At 43.8% G+C, this 12,293-nt stretch overlaps 1 non-coding gene and 1 pseudogene across 1 annotated transcript; both read right to left on the bottom strand.

Annotated features, from left to right (window-relative positions):
• Positions 1-1,623: 1,623 nt before the first annotated feature.
• Positions 1,624-6,130, bottom strand: LOC149191698 (25S ribosomal RNA; annotated as a pseudogene).
• A 247-nt stretch (positions 6,131-6,377) lies between these two features.
• LOC149191697 (5.8S ribosomal RNA) lies at positions 6,378-6,531 on the bottom strand. Its single transcript, XR_016255348.1, has one exon. It is a non-coding gene; the product is annotated as a 5.8S ribosomal RNA (ribosomal RNA).
• Positions 6,532-12,293: the final 5,762 nt, after the last annotated feature.

The following is a 12,293-nucleotide window of genomic DNA, read 5'->3' as shown; positions in this document are numbered from 1 at the left end:
CCACACAACTAAAATGAAGGGAAAAGGGAGAGTCAGGCAAACGAGCTGCACAAACGTGCACAATGCTCACCCCGGGTCACAACTTAGCATTTTTGGTACGAGCTCATGTGCCCAGGCGTACCGTCACACTAAACGACCCGACCAAATGCGTTTCCATGGACGCCTTCACCTGACCTGACCAAACGATTCTACATGGACACCCTCGCCCAACCCACCCAAATGAGTTTACATGGACACCCTCAAAAGACCCACCTAAATGACCTACACAAACGAGTTTACAAGGATGCCCTAAAATGACGAGCCCGAATGCGTTGACATGGATTCCCTTAAATGACCCACTCGAATGAGTTTACATGGGCACCCACACGACCGAAACGAAGCGACAAGGGAGAGTTTGGCAAACGAGTTGCATGAATGTGCACAAAGCCCACCCTAGGTCACAACTTTGCATTTTTGATACGAGCTCCTGTGCCCGGGCACACCCTCACACTGAATGACCTGATGGAATGAGTTTACATGGACGCCCTCGCTCGACCCACCCAAACAAGTTTAAACAGATGCCCTTGTCCAACCCACCTGAACGAGTTTACATAGATGCCCTCAAATGACCCACCTGAACGACCTGCCTAAATGAGTTTACACGAATGCCCTCAAATGACCCGTTCGAACAAGTTGACACGGACGCTGACCTGATGGAATGAGTTTACATGGACGCCCTCGCTCGACCCACCCAATCAAGTTTAAACAGATGCCCTTGTCCAACCCACCTGAACGAGTTTACACAGATGCCCTCAAATGACCCACCTGAACGACCTGCCTAAATGAGTTTACACGAATGCCCTCAAATGACCCGCTCGAACGAGTTGACACGGGCGCCCTCAAATGACCAGCCCCAATGAGTTTAAATGGGCACCCACACAATCGAAACAAAGGCACAAGGGAGATTCAGGCAAATGAGTTGCACAAACGTGCACAAAGCCCACCCCTAGTCACAACTTAGCATTTTTTATATGGGCTCATGTCCACGGGCATACCCTCGCACTGAACCATCCACGTGAATGAGTTTACACGAAAGCCCTCGCCCGACCTGCTCAACCCACCCAAACGAGTTTACATTGACACCCTCAAACGAACCACCCAGTCAAGTTTACACGGACGCCCTCAAACGACCCACCCAAATGACCCACTTGAACGAGTTTACATAGATTCCCTCAAATGACCCACCTGAAATAGTTTACATGGGTGCCCACACGACCGAAACAAAGGCACAAGGGAGAGCCAGGTAAACGAGTTGCATGAACGTCCATAAAGCCCACCATGGGTCACAACTTATTGATACGGGCTCATGTTCCTAAGCGTACCCTCACACTAAACGACCTGAATGAACTAGTTTACAGGAACACCCTCAAACAGCCTGCCCGAACGAGTTTACATGAGCACCCTCCAACGACCCACCCGAACGAGTTTACATGAACGCCTTCAAACGACCCGCCTGAAGGACCCACCTGAATGAGTTTACACGGATTCCCTCAAACGACTCGCCCAATCAACCCGGTCGAACAAGTTTACACAGATGCACTCAAACGACCCAGCCAAACAAGTTTACACGAATGCCCTCGAATGACCCGTCCAAACGAGTTTACATGGACACCCTCAAATGACCTGCCCTACCAAGATGATTCACGGTCATGGTTTGCAAATGACACTGGCCCCTAAGGTGACAAAGAAACGCCCCTACTGCGGGTCGAGATGCAGTCAAAGAGTGACATGCACCACTTCTAGAGTGGATTCTGATTTAGAGGCGTTCAATCACAATCCGACACACGGTGACTTCGCGCCATTAGCCTTTCAACCAAGCGTGATGACCAATTGTGTGAATCAACGGTTCCTCTTGTACTAAGTTGAATTACTATTGCGGTGTGGTTCATCAATATGGTAAAGCTAACCTGTCTCACGATGGTCTAAACCCAGCTCACATTCCCTATTGGTGGGTGAAGAATCCAACACTTGGTGAATTATGCTTCACAATGATAGGAAGAGCTGACATCGAAGGATCAAAAAGCAACGTCGCTATGAACACTTAGCTACCACAAGCTAGTTAATCCTATGGTAACTTTTCTAACACCTCTAGCTTCAAATTCAAAAAATCTAAAGGATCGATAGGCCACTCTTTCATGGTTTGTATTTGTACTAAAAAAAAATCAAATGAGCTTTTACCCTTTTTCTCCACATGAGATTTGTGTTCTCATTGAGCTCATATTAAGACACCTGCATTATCTTTTAACAGATGTGCCACCCTAGAAAAACTCCCCACCTGAAAATGTCTTCCGTCTGGATCAACCCACCAGAACATCCCTTAAGGACAAAAACATGGGCAGTGCCCCATCTTTGCCCCATGGAATAATTAAAATAATGTTAAAAGTAGTGGTATTTCACTTGCACCGAAAACAACTCCCACTTATTCTACACCTCTCAATTCATTTCACAAAGTCAGACTAGAGTGAAGCTTAACAGGCCCTTCTTTCCATGTTGATTCTACCAAGCTCGTTCCGTTGGCTGTGGTTTCACTAGATAGTAGATAGGCACAATGGGAATATCATTAATAAATTCATGCACGTCACTAATTAGATGATGAGGCATTTGGATACCTTAAGAGAGTCATTTTACTCCCGTTGTTTACCTGCACTTGGTTGAATATCTTCACTTTGACATTCAAAGCACTGGGCAGAAATCAGATTGTGACAGCATCTGTAGGAACCATCACAATGTTTTGTTTTAATTAAAAGTTGGATTCCCCTTGTTTGTACTAGTTCAGAGTCGACTATTCGATGCCTAGTGAAAAGCCCTCAGCAGACGGCATTCTACGCCCATAGCCCAATCAGGATGCGACTACCCGTCCTCGTTGCGAGAGTAGCTCGAGTAGACTGCCGACAGCCCATGAGTTGAGGGTGCAAATGATTAGACCCAACCCTCAGAGCCAATCCTTTTCCCGAAGTTGCGGATCCATTTTTCCGACTTCCCTTACCTACATTATTCTATTGACCAGAGGTTGTTCACCCTGGAGATCTGATGCAGTTATGAGTACGACTGGGCATAAATGGTACTCAATCCTCTAGATTTTCAAGGGCCACTGAGGGCACACCGAAAACTACAAGAAGTGCGATGCTCTTCCCGCTACTGGACCCTATCTCAGGGTGAACCGATTCTAGGGTGGGAAAGTTGTTAAAAAGAAAAGATAACTCTTCCCGGGGCCCCCGACGACAGGGAAAATTTTAAGAACCCCCCCTAAATTTATAAATATAATAAATGGTGAATCTCCATGGTATATAGGAAAAATGGAAGGCGATTTTATCAATAATATAATATGTATATATAATTTTTTGGCGAATCTCTCACCAGGCATGGCGAATATTTTACTCAATTATAAAATCTTGTAAGATCTTGGCGAGTCTTTCACTAAATAATAAAACTTTGTAAAGTCCTAGTGAATCTTAGCATAGGCTACATGATGGTTTAATTCCCCCATTTAAATAGGCTACATTCCAGGTGAATACCATGGGTCAATACCATGTGCCATTTTTATTTTTATTAATTCTAATATTAGGGTTAATAATGGTTTTTTGCATGGTATTAATAACAATCTAGTCCATGGTATTTGTCCATGGTATTTGTCCCATAGTATTTTGGCCATAGGTTTCACCTAAAAATAACCCATTTTTTGAGTGTTCGTAAATATAAGGTGACTTATGGAGTAAATATAAAAAAATGTTTTATTTGTTTACCATACCTCTCGTTTATTTATATTTTTATTAATTTACCATACCTCTTTTACAAATATGGTATTTGGCCCATAGGATTCACTTAAATAAAACTTCTTTCTTGAGCCTTCATAAATAGAACAAGGGTTATGGACTAAATATAAAAAGAGGTTTTATTTATTTACGATACGTCTAGTTTATTTATATTTTTATTTATTTACCATACCTTTTGAGTAAGTATAAAAAGACGTTTTATTTATTTACCATACCTCCACTTTACTTATATTTTTATTTGTGTACACCCTTACATGTATATAAGGTGACTTATGGAGTAAATATAAAAAATGTTTTATTTATTTACCATACCTCTCATTTATTTATATTTTTATTAATTTACCATACCTCTTTTATAAATATGGTATTTGGCCCATACGATTCACTTAAATAGAACCTATTCTTGAAAATGGGCGAATGGATTCACTTAAATAAAACCTATTCTTGAAAATGGGCGAATGGAAGGTTGTAAGTCCTAATTTCAAGGGCTAAATTTACCTTTTTTACCCTCTCCCTTAAAATAAGGTGGGCTATTTGAGGTGATTTGTAAAAATGTACTATGATACAAAATATTCGCCCACTAAAAATTTGAAACCCCTTATTTTCGCCAAAGGGCGAACATTCGCCCCTAAAATTATCCTTGCCCGACGATGTCTTCGGATTTCCTAACTTTGTCACTCACTGCCATGTCCTGATTTGGGAATATTAACCCAATTCTCTTTTGATGCTCATGTAGATTGCACCCTTGATACAGGGCTTCCCCATCTCTTAGGATTGCCTAACCCATGTATAAGTGTTTTTCACATGGAACCTTTCCCCACTTCAGTCTTCAAAGTTCTCATTTGAATATTTTCTACTACCACCAAGATCTACACCGGGGGCTGATCCACCCAAGCTCATGCATGAGGTTTCTCAATGACCTCCACGTCCTCCTACTCATTGGAGCTAGGAAATTGCTCCGATGGTCGAGTATAGGTTTCACGCTTCAGCGCCATCCATTTTCGGGGCTAGTTGATTCGGTAGGTGAGTTGTTACACACTCCTTAGCAGATTTCAACTTCCATGACCACCATCCTGTTGTCTTAATCAACCAACACCCTTTGTGGGATCTAGGTTATAGTGCACAATTCGACAATGTAACTCGAATTTTAGTTCATCCTGCATCGCCAGTTCTACTTACCAAAAATGGCCCACTTGGAGCTCTTGATTCCACGACATAGCTCAATGGAGTAGTTGCACCCTCTTACCTATTTAAAGTTTGCGAATAGGTCGAGGGCCTTATGCCCCTGATGCTCCTAATCATTTGCTTTACTTGATAAAACTTGTGCATGAGCTCTAGCTATCCTGAGGGAAACTTTGGAGGAAACCAGGTACTAGATAGTTCGATTAGTCTTTCACCTCTATACCCAAGTCAGATGAATGATTTTCACGTCAGTATCGCTACGCGCCTCCACCAGAGTTTCCTCTGGCTTCACCCTACTCAGGCATAGTTCACCATATTTTGGGTCCCAACAGGTGTGCTCGCACTCGAACCCTTCGCATAAGCTCAAGGTCGGTCAACGTTGCACGCCCCATAGAGGGGATCTCACCCGTCAGCTTTCATGCACCTCACATGTATTCAAACCCGTTGACTCACAAACATGTTAGACTCCTTGTTCTGTGTTTCAATACGGGTTGAATGGAAAGCCCACAAACCAACAACACGAGCATGCAGGTGCACACAACTCACCAGAAGGGTGCATGCTTCATTCCTCAACCACTGCAACGGAAAACTGACAGGCAATATCCACTTGTGCTTGTGACGATGTAGCAACCCTTGTTTGTTCACACCTCAAGTCGAGTGGCATACTAGCCTGAGCCATTCCACATTCGATTGAGACGCATCGACAGCCTCCATCTGCTTCCCTCCTGACAATTTCAAGCACTCTTTAACTCTCTTTTCAAATTCCTTTTAATCTTTCCCTCACAGTACTTGTTTGCTATCGGTCTCTCGCCCATATTTAACCTTGGATGGAATTTAACACCCAATTAGGGCTACATTCCCAAACAACCTGACTTCCCGACAACGCCTCGTGATGCAGCAGGGTCATGGCCTAATGGGGCTGTCACACTCTCAGGAGCCCCCTTCCAAGGGACTTGGCCCAGGTCCACTGGGGAGGATGCCTCTACTACTACAATTCAGGTGATGCTACCGCTCGATTTTCATGCTAGGCTCTTCCAAGTTCGCTCGCCGATACTAGGGGAATCCTTGTAAGTTTCTTTTCCTCTGCTTAATTATATGCTTAAACTCAGCAGGTGTTCTCGCCAGAGCTGAGTTTGCAAAGTTGGAGCCAAATCTGCCCTACACAATGGGAGGACAAGAGAGAGAAAACCAAGTTTGAGTGATGCCACACAAAGCCTGCATTAGCTAATGCCAACTACCCATTCAAGAGGACAAGATCACCGCTCGCCGGCGCACGCCATGAAACATTGCTTGAGGTATTTTAGCCAACCACACTACATTGGGCATGAACGACTAGCTCCACTACTCCTAAATATATTGCAGGGAGCACATTTGAATGGGATGCGATACCCAGACAGATGTTCCCTCGACTGAGGCCTCGGCCATAAATTGCATTCAAAAACTTGATGATTCATGGGATTTTGCAATTCACACTAAGTATCACATTTTGCTACATTCTTCATTGTAACATGAATCAAGATATCCGTTGCCAAGAGTCGTTTCCACATATTACCAAAAAATCCACCACAACACTAAATAGGGGCACCCCCCACAACAAATGTAAGTCTAAGGGCCAAAAAGAGTAAAAGAATAAAAATGCATGAAAGAAGGAGAAACAAAGGTGTCTACCCCCCTCACAGGAGGAGGCTCAAACAGAGAAAAATCTCCCCAAGCCCCACGTCCTCGCAAAAAGGGGGGAAGTGCATGGATCAACAATAGAGAAGGAATAGGGTGGCCACCCCGGGAGCTCGCACTTCTTTTAATCCTTCCCGAACACTAGTCCACAATAATTCCCCATTTTCTCCGTAAAGCTAGGGACTGAAAGGAAGAAGGGAAGAAAACAAGGTGAAAGAAATAGATATCAAACGTGGCTACCGGCTCACAAGGGGACTTTCAAACGAAGAACAAGCCTCCCAAGCCCCGTTCCTTTGCAAAAAGGGGGGAATTGAAGGGGACGATGATTAAGAAAGACTAGGGTGGCCACCTCGAGAGCTCTCACTGAGTTTTGTCATTCCCGAACATGAATCCACAATAATCCCACCTTTTCTCCATAAATCTAGGGGCCAGAAGGAAGAAGTGAAGAAAAAAACATGAAAGAAAGGGATATCAACCGTGGCTACTGCCTCGCAAGGGGAGGCTTCAAATAGAGAACAAGCTTCCTCAACCCCGTGCCTTAGTAAAAAGGGGGGAACTGCAGGGGTCAACGATCGAGAAGGACTAGGGTGGCCACCCTAGGAGCTCCGGACTTGGTACACGTATTAGCTCTAGAATTACTATGGTTATCCGATTAGGATGGTACCATCAAAAAAACTATAATTGATTTAATGAGCCATCCGCAGTTTCACAGTTTGAATTAGTTCATACATAGAAATGCATGGCTTAATATTTGAGACAAAAATATGACTACTGGCGGGATCAACCAGGTAGCACCCTCCCACTTCAAAGGGAATTTTGGCTGCTCTCTTACCAAGATCCAACCTGAATAGCCATCAAGTTAAAGAGATATCAAAACATCATGTAAAATTTTTATGCCTTGCACCTCTTGCATCCCAAGAAGGAAGCACACCCAACATGCCAAGGACATGGCGAACAAATGGGTAGACCTTCTGAGCCACAATGCACCAAGGCCACTTTGGAGTTTGCAACCACGCCCCAACCAATAAGAAAATGAGTGATCACTCACCCACTCCCTTAGAAATTATTTCAAAAGCCTCCAGTCCCCACACTGAGGCCACCTAGGAGTCCACACGGACAGCAGCAATGGTGGACCTCGATCTCCCAATCCCCTGCTGCATCTTCAATGCAAAGGAAACAAATGGATAATGACCAACCATACAACCTCTATATTATAAATGAGCCCCAACCCTCCTTGCCCCGCACCAAGGCCACCTAGGAATCCACCCAGACAATAGTAATGATGGACCTCAATCTCCCAATCACCTGCGACAGCCTCGATGTGAAGGAAAAGGAAGGAAATAAAAAGAGGATGACCGACTGCAAATCCTATCATAGAGCGGCCATAGAAACCTCCCAGCCCCGCATCAATGCCACCTAGGAGTCCACCCAGATAGTAGAAACAGTGGACCTTGGTCGAATGATTTCCTGCGGCAGCCTCGACACAAAAGCAAGGGAAGGAAATAATACAAGCCAAATTGTTATAGACATTTTTGTGCCTTACAGCATGAAGCATGAAATGTCCATAATCTGAGGGATCCAAAGTCCCTAAACATGTTGTTCCTACCCCTAGAGGAACAAGGTCAGCAAACCACAACACTGAATATCAGTTCTCCACCTGAAAACACTCAAAAACAAGCTAATTCTGGATCATGTCAACTGCTCCACTGAGCATCTGCGCTGAATGTCAACTGCTCCACTGTGTACCTACGTTGAATGTCAATTGCAAAGAATGCTACCTACGTTGGGCGAGTTTGGACAAGTGGCACAGTCATTCCTCAAGGTGTCAATGCCTAGGAAGCTTCCAAAATGACACTTGGATCAGGGAATTCGACTGGTGATGAGTAAGAGGGTCTAGATCTCCAAGTGGAGGCAAGAACCTCCAAGTGGACTCAAGAACTGAAGAATAACTGAAGTGAGAGAGGACACTAGTCAGCTTCATGCCAAGCTCAAGCTGACTCATCCTTTCTCCAAAAATCCTATATATAGATCTCTCTCATGAGGTCTAGGGAGGCTGGAATCTTGTGAATGTAAGGAAGTGTTGTTGGTTTGAGTATAGAATTATTGGGTGATTTGCTTTGAAGGAGGTGAAGAGGAGATTTCTTTCTGCTGGGAGGTGATGCTGGATTGGGCCTCTTATGGTTGTATCACTTCCTGAACTTTACTTCTTCCATTAATAAATCATTTGAGGTTCTTCTATATGCATGTGTCTCAATGGTGTATTGTTATACTTGTGTATTTGATTTATTCTAATCCTTGAATCAATTATGAATGTATGCTTCTTGTAGTTTCCCTCTCTTGTCATTTTGCAGGATCTTGGTGTAGCTGGGCCAGTGAAAGAGCAAGGAGCTGGGAGCAAGCAGCAAGGAGAGAAGATTGGATCAACCATTAGCGAAAGACATCGGTTAGTGGATCTCTTTCTCCCCTATTTTACTTTCATAAAGAATAAATCTTAGATAGCTTTGCTTCGATTGTTGCTGAGGTACTATCACCCTTAGAGTGGGATAGGGTCATTCCGTATTGGATACTTTTCCCAACAACAAATTGGCGACTCCGCTGGGGATCGTATCTTGTTGGTTGTTTGTGTTTTGCTATTCATTTCGTAAACACAGAGAGTACCGAATCGAACTGCATTTGGATCTTTCAAGTGCAAAGTAGAGGGCAGCTACTCTAGCTTAGTTTCTGGGCATGTTTATGATTTGAAGAGTTGATCCACAAGGACTCTGAACAACTCTTAGTGATAGCTTTTCATCCTCCTTTTCATCCCTTAGTGTGTACTTGACTGATAGCTTCTGATTTGGCCAAAAACTGTTGATTTCTGAGCAATCTGTAACCCGGAAACTGAGAAAAACGAAAGTTTATCTCTTCATTGCAGACACTGTGAAGGCAGTCTGCATTTCAGCGCAGATCCCGAAGGGGCTACCTACGCTGAATGTCAAACTGACAGTGTACTACCTGCGCTGAACCAGTTTTGCCTAGTGCTACTGGGTTTCCCTGCTGTTTATTACCCTGTTTTCATCCTTGTTTTTGCAGCCTGTTACCAGTCAATGTGCCTATCTGAAACCACCTTTCTTTGCCACTATTCTGCCTCGGTTGTATAAAGAAACTGTATTTGTTCTTTGTGTATTTCTTACATCATTTGCAGTTTCCCATAACGAAAGTGAACTAGTCTTGTTGTGGCCTCTTAGATCTAGACCTATGATAAGTGTCGTTTTGATCTTAAGAGTTAGCTTGTTTGCTATTCATAGTTGATTGAGCTTTTGCTTTCGTCATATGGTTTGAATTTATATATTTCTAGTGTCGAAACAAGTAAATCTTAAGGTGTCTTTTGATTTTGGACAAGCTTGTTTGTTTTCACTTGAAATTGAATTCAAAGTTATACAACAGCTTTCTTTTTGTATTACATCAACATTAAGAAAGAGAAAAGAAATACCTGCATTGTGCATGTGCATTTTGACAGCTTGCATGTTGATTTAGGGAAAAAGTGCATTAGTGTGTGCTCTATGATCTGTGTGAAAAGATGATGTCTTTCTTTTCCCTCAGTAGTTAAGATTTTCAAAGTTGAAAGATTGAAAAGCTTGCTTATCATCTTAGACTGCATTTAGGAGTGTTACTATACATCTCGTGGTGATCCATAAAGGCAAACTGCTAAACAAGATGAACCTTAAAATAAATTGAATTTACATAACAACGCTTTGAAACATAACGCAAACACATAGAGGTCTAAGCTAGAGACGTGTTCCGGCGTCGTTAAACGTGATATCTTAGCGTTGAGTGGTTGGGTGATTCCTCCACGGTGAAGCGATAAGTATCAATACGGACTTGTGCTCCCACGTACCGTCGCGTATATATTAGGAGACCCCTATAGGAACAAAGCCTTTATCCATAGGAAGCCGTGTCGGCCGCCCTACTGATCGTAATGCAGTGAACACAGCATTCACGAAGATCGACCACTCGTACCGTAAAACGTATTCTGTGGTTTTGCGAAAAGTTTGGCACACCCTCTGCCTAGAACTCCAGAGTAGTTTATTTTGGCCTTTTTCAAACTCTATAACTGAAAAAGTCCACCCGAGCATTTGTCACTTCGGGCTCGTTAAAATATCGAAGGAGACTAGAGTCATCTTTAGCTTTTTCTCGACTCTTAAAAAGTGAAAAAGCAAGTTGTGTCTAAAGCGTCGTTATAAAATTTATTTTAAACGGAACATAATCACCTCCTATTCCTGCGTTGATCTGTAGGTTGAGAACATGGAATGCACCAACCAAGGAATTCCACATGATGGAAATCCTAGTCCTTTCTCCTCTTGGGGAGAAGTTGGTGCGCCCCACATGGCCACATTGTCGCTTCCAGGACTGACAATTGGCCTGCCAATTTGGCTTTTCTCAACCAATGTAGTTCAGAACACCATGGTTCCTGAACAGTCGAGTCAACAGTTAGATCAGTCTAGAGCTGCCCACCAGCCTTCTACTTCCTATAACTCTTCCTCCAATCCTTCATCTTCGGAAGGTAGAGCCGGCAAAAGCCAAGCTCCCATGGAGAAGAAGGAGAAGAAGAAGAGAGAAGAAGAAGAAGAAGGAGCCTAAGGCGACTGGGGGCAAGCAAACGACATCTGACAAAAATCCACACACAGCACAGACCGGGCCTAAATCGCCATGTGTCATATGTAAAGGAGACCACTTCCATAGAGATTGTCCCTGTATTCCCCGGATACTAAGGGACTGGTCCCCTCGTTTGCACAATTCGGGAGCATCAACCTCTGATAGCCATGTTGAATGCTTACCGTCAACCAGCGAAAGTGAAGGTTCAAGACAAAGAGGGGGAGCAAGATCCCCCTGCAGACTGTGTGAAGGCGATCACGCCATCCACCGTTGTCCCTTCTTAGACGAAGTGAAGAGAGTTTTGGAAGATCGTCCGGTTTCACCGTTGAGACTTCCTCCTGGATACAAAAAACTCGTGCCAATTCCTTCATTGGTTGAAAATACAGCTAGCCCGCTCAAGTGGTCAGCTGAAGCGTCAGTCATTGAAAATGAACCTACTGAATCCAAACCGGACGAAAGTCCAAACGTCGAAACGGCAGTTGACCCGGTTCTGCCTTCGGAGGTTTCATCTTCAAATGACACCCTCACTGAAGAGAATAAGGATGACACCATCCAGATTCTTTTCATCAACACCGACTTTGATGAGCATCAGGGTAATGCGCCCATTCCTTTATCGCAGGAAGGAACATCATCAGGGTCATATCCGGCCGTGTATTCGGTCCCAACACCAAGCAACCTGGTTGTGTCCTTTGATTGGAACCAACTAGGCAGACCCCGGTTGCCAGCCAGTATGCCATTCAGAATCATAGTCCAAATTTACAGAATGGTAATGGCTGGCACTATCATTGATGAAGGGGCATCTGTGAGTATCCTTTCCTGTATTGCTTGGAAAGCACTGGGTTCCCCGGCGCTTTTTCCTGAGATAAGAAATCTCTCGGGTTTTGATAAAGGAACCAGTCGACCATTAGGGATCCTCCCCAATGTGCCTGTTACATTGAAAGGGAAGACCGTTCAAATGAACGTGATGGTCATTCAAGGACCCTTGGATTA

This window comes from Pinus tabuliformis, chromosome 2_2 (genome assembly GCF_031772625.1).
Source record: "Pinus tabuliformis cultivar Carrire ecotype Pingquan chromosome 2_2, CPIR1, whole genome shotgun sequence".
NCBI classification, from domain to species: domain Eukaryota; kingdom Viridiplantae; phylum Streptophyta; class Pinopsida; order Pinales; family Pinaceae; genus Pinus; species Pinus tabuliformis.
Note: the sequence above shows the minus strand (reverse complement) of the source record. Positions and strands in the feature narration are given on the sequence as shown.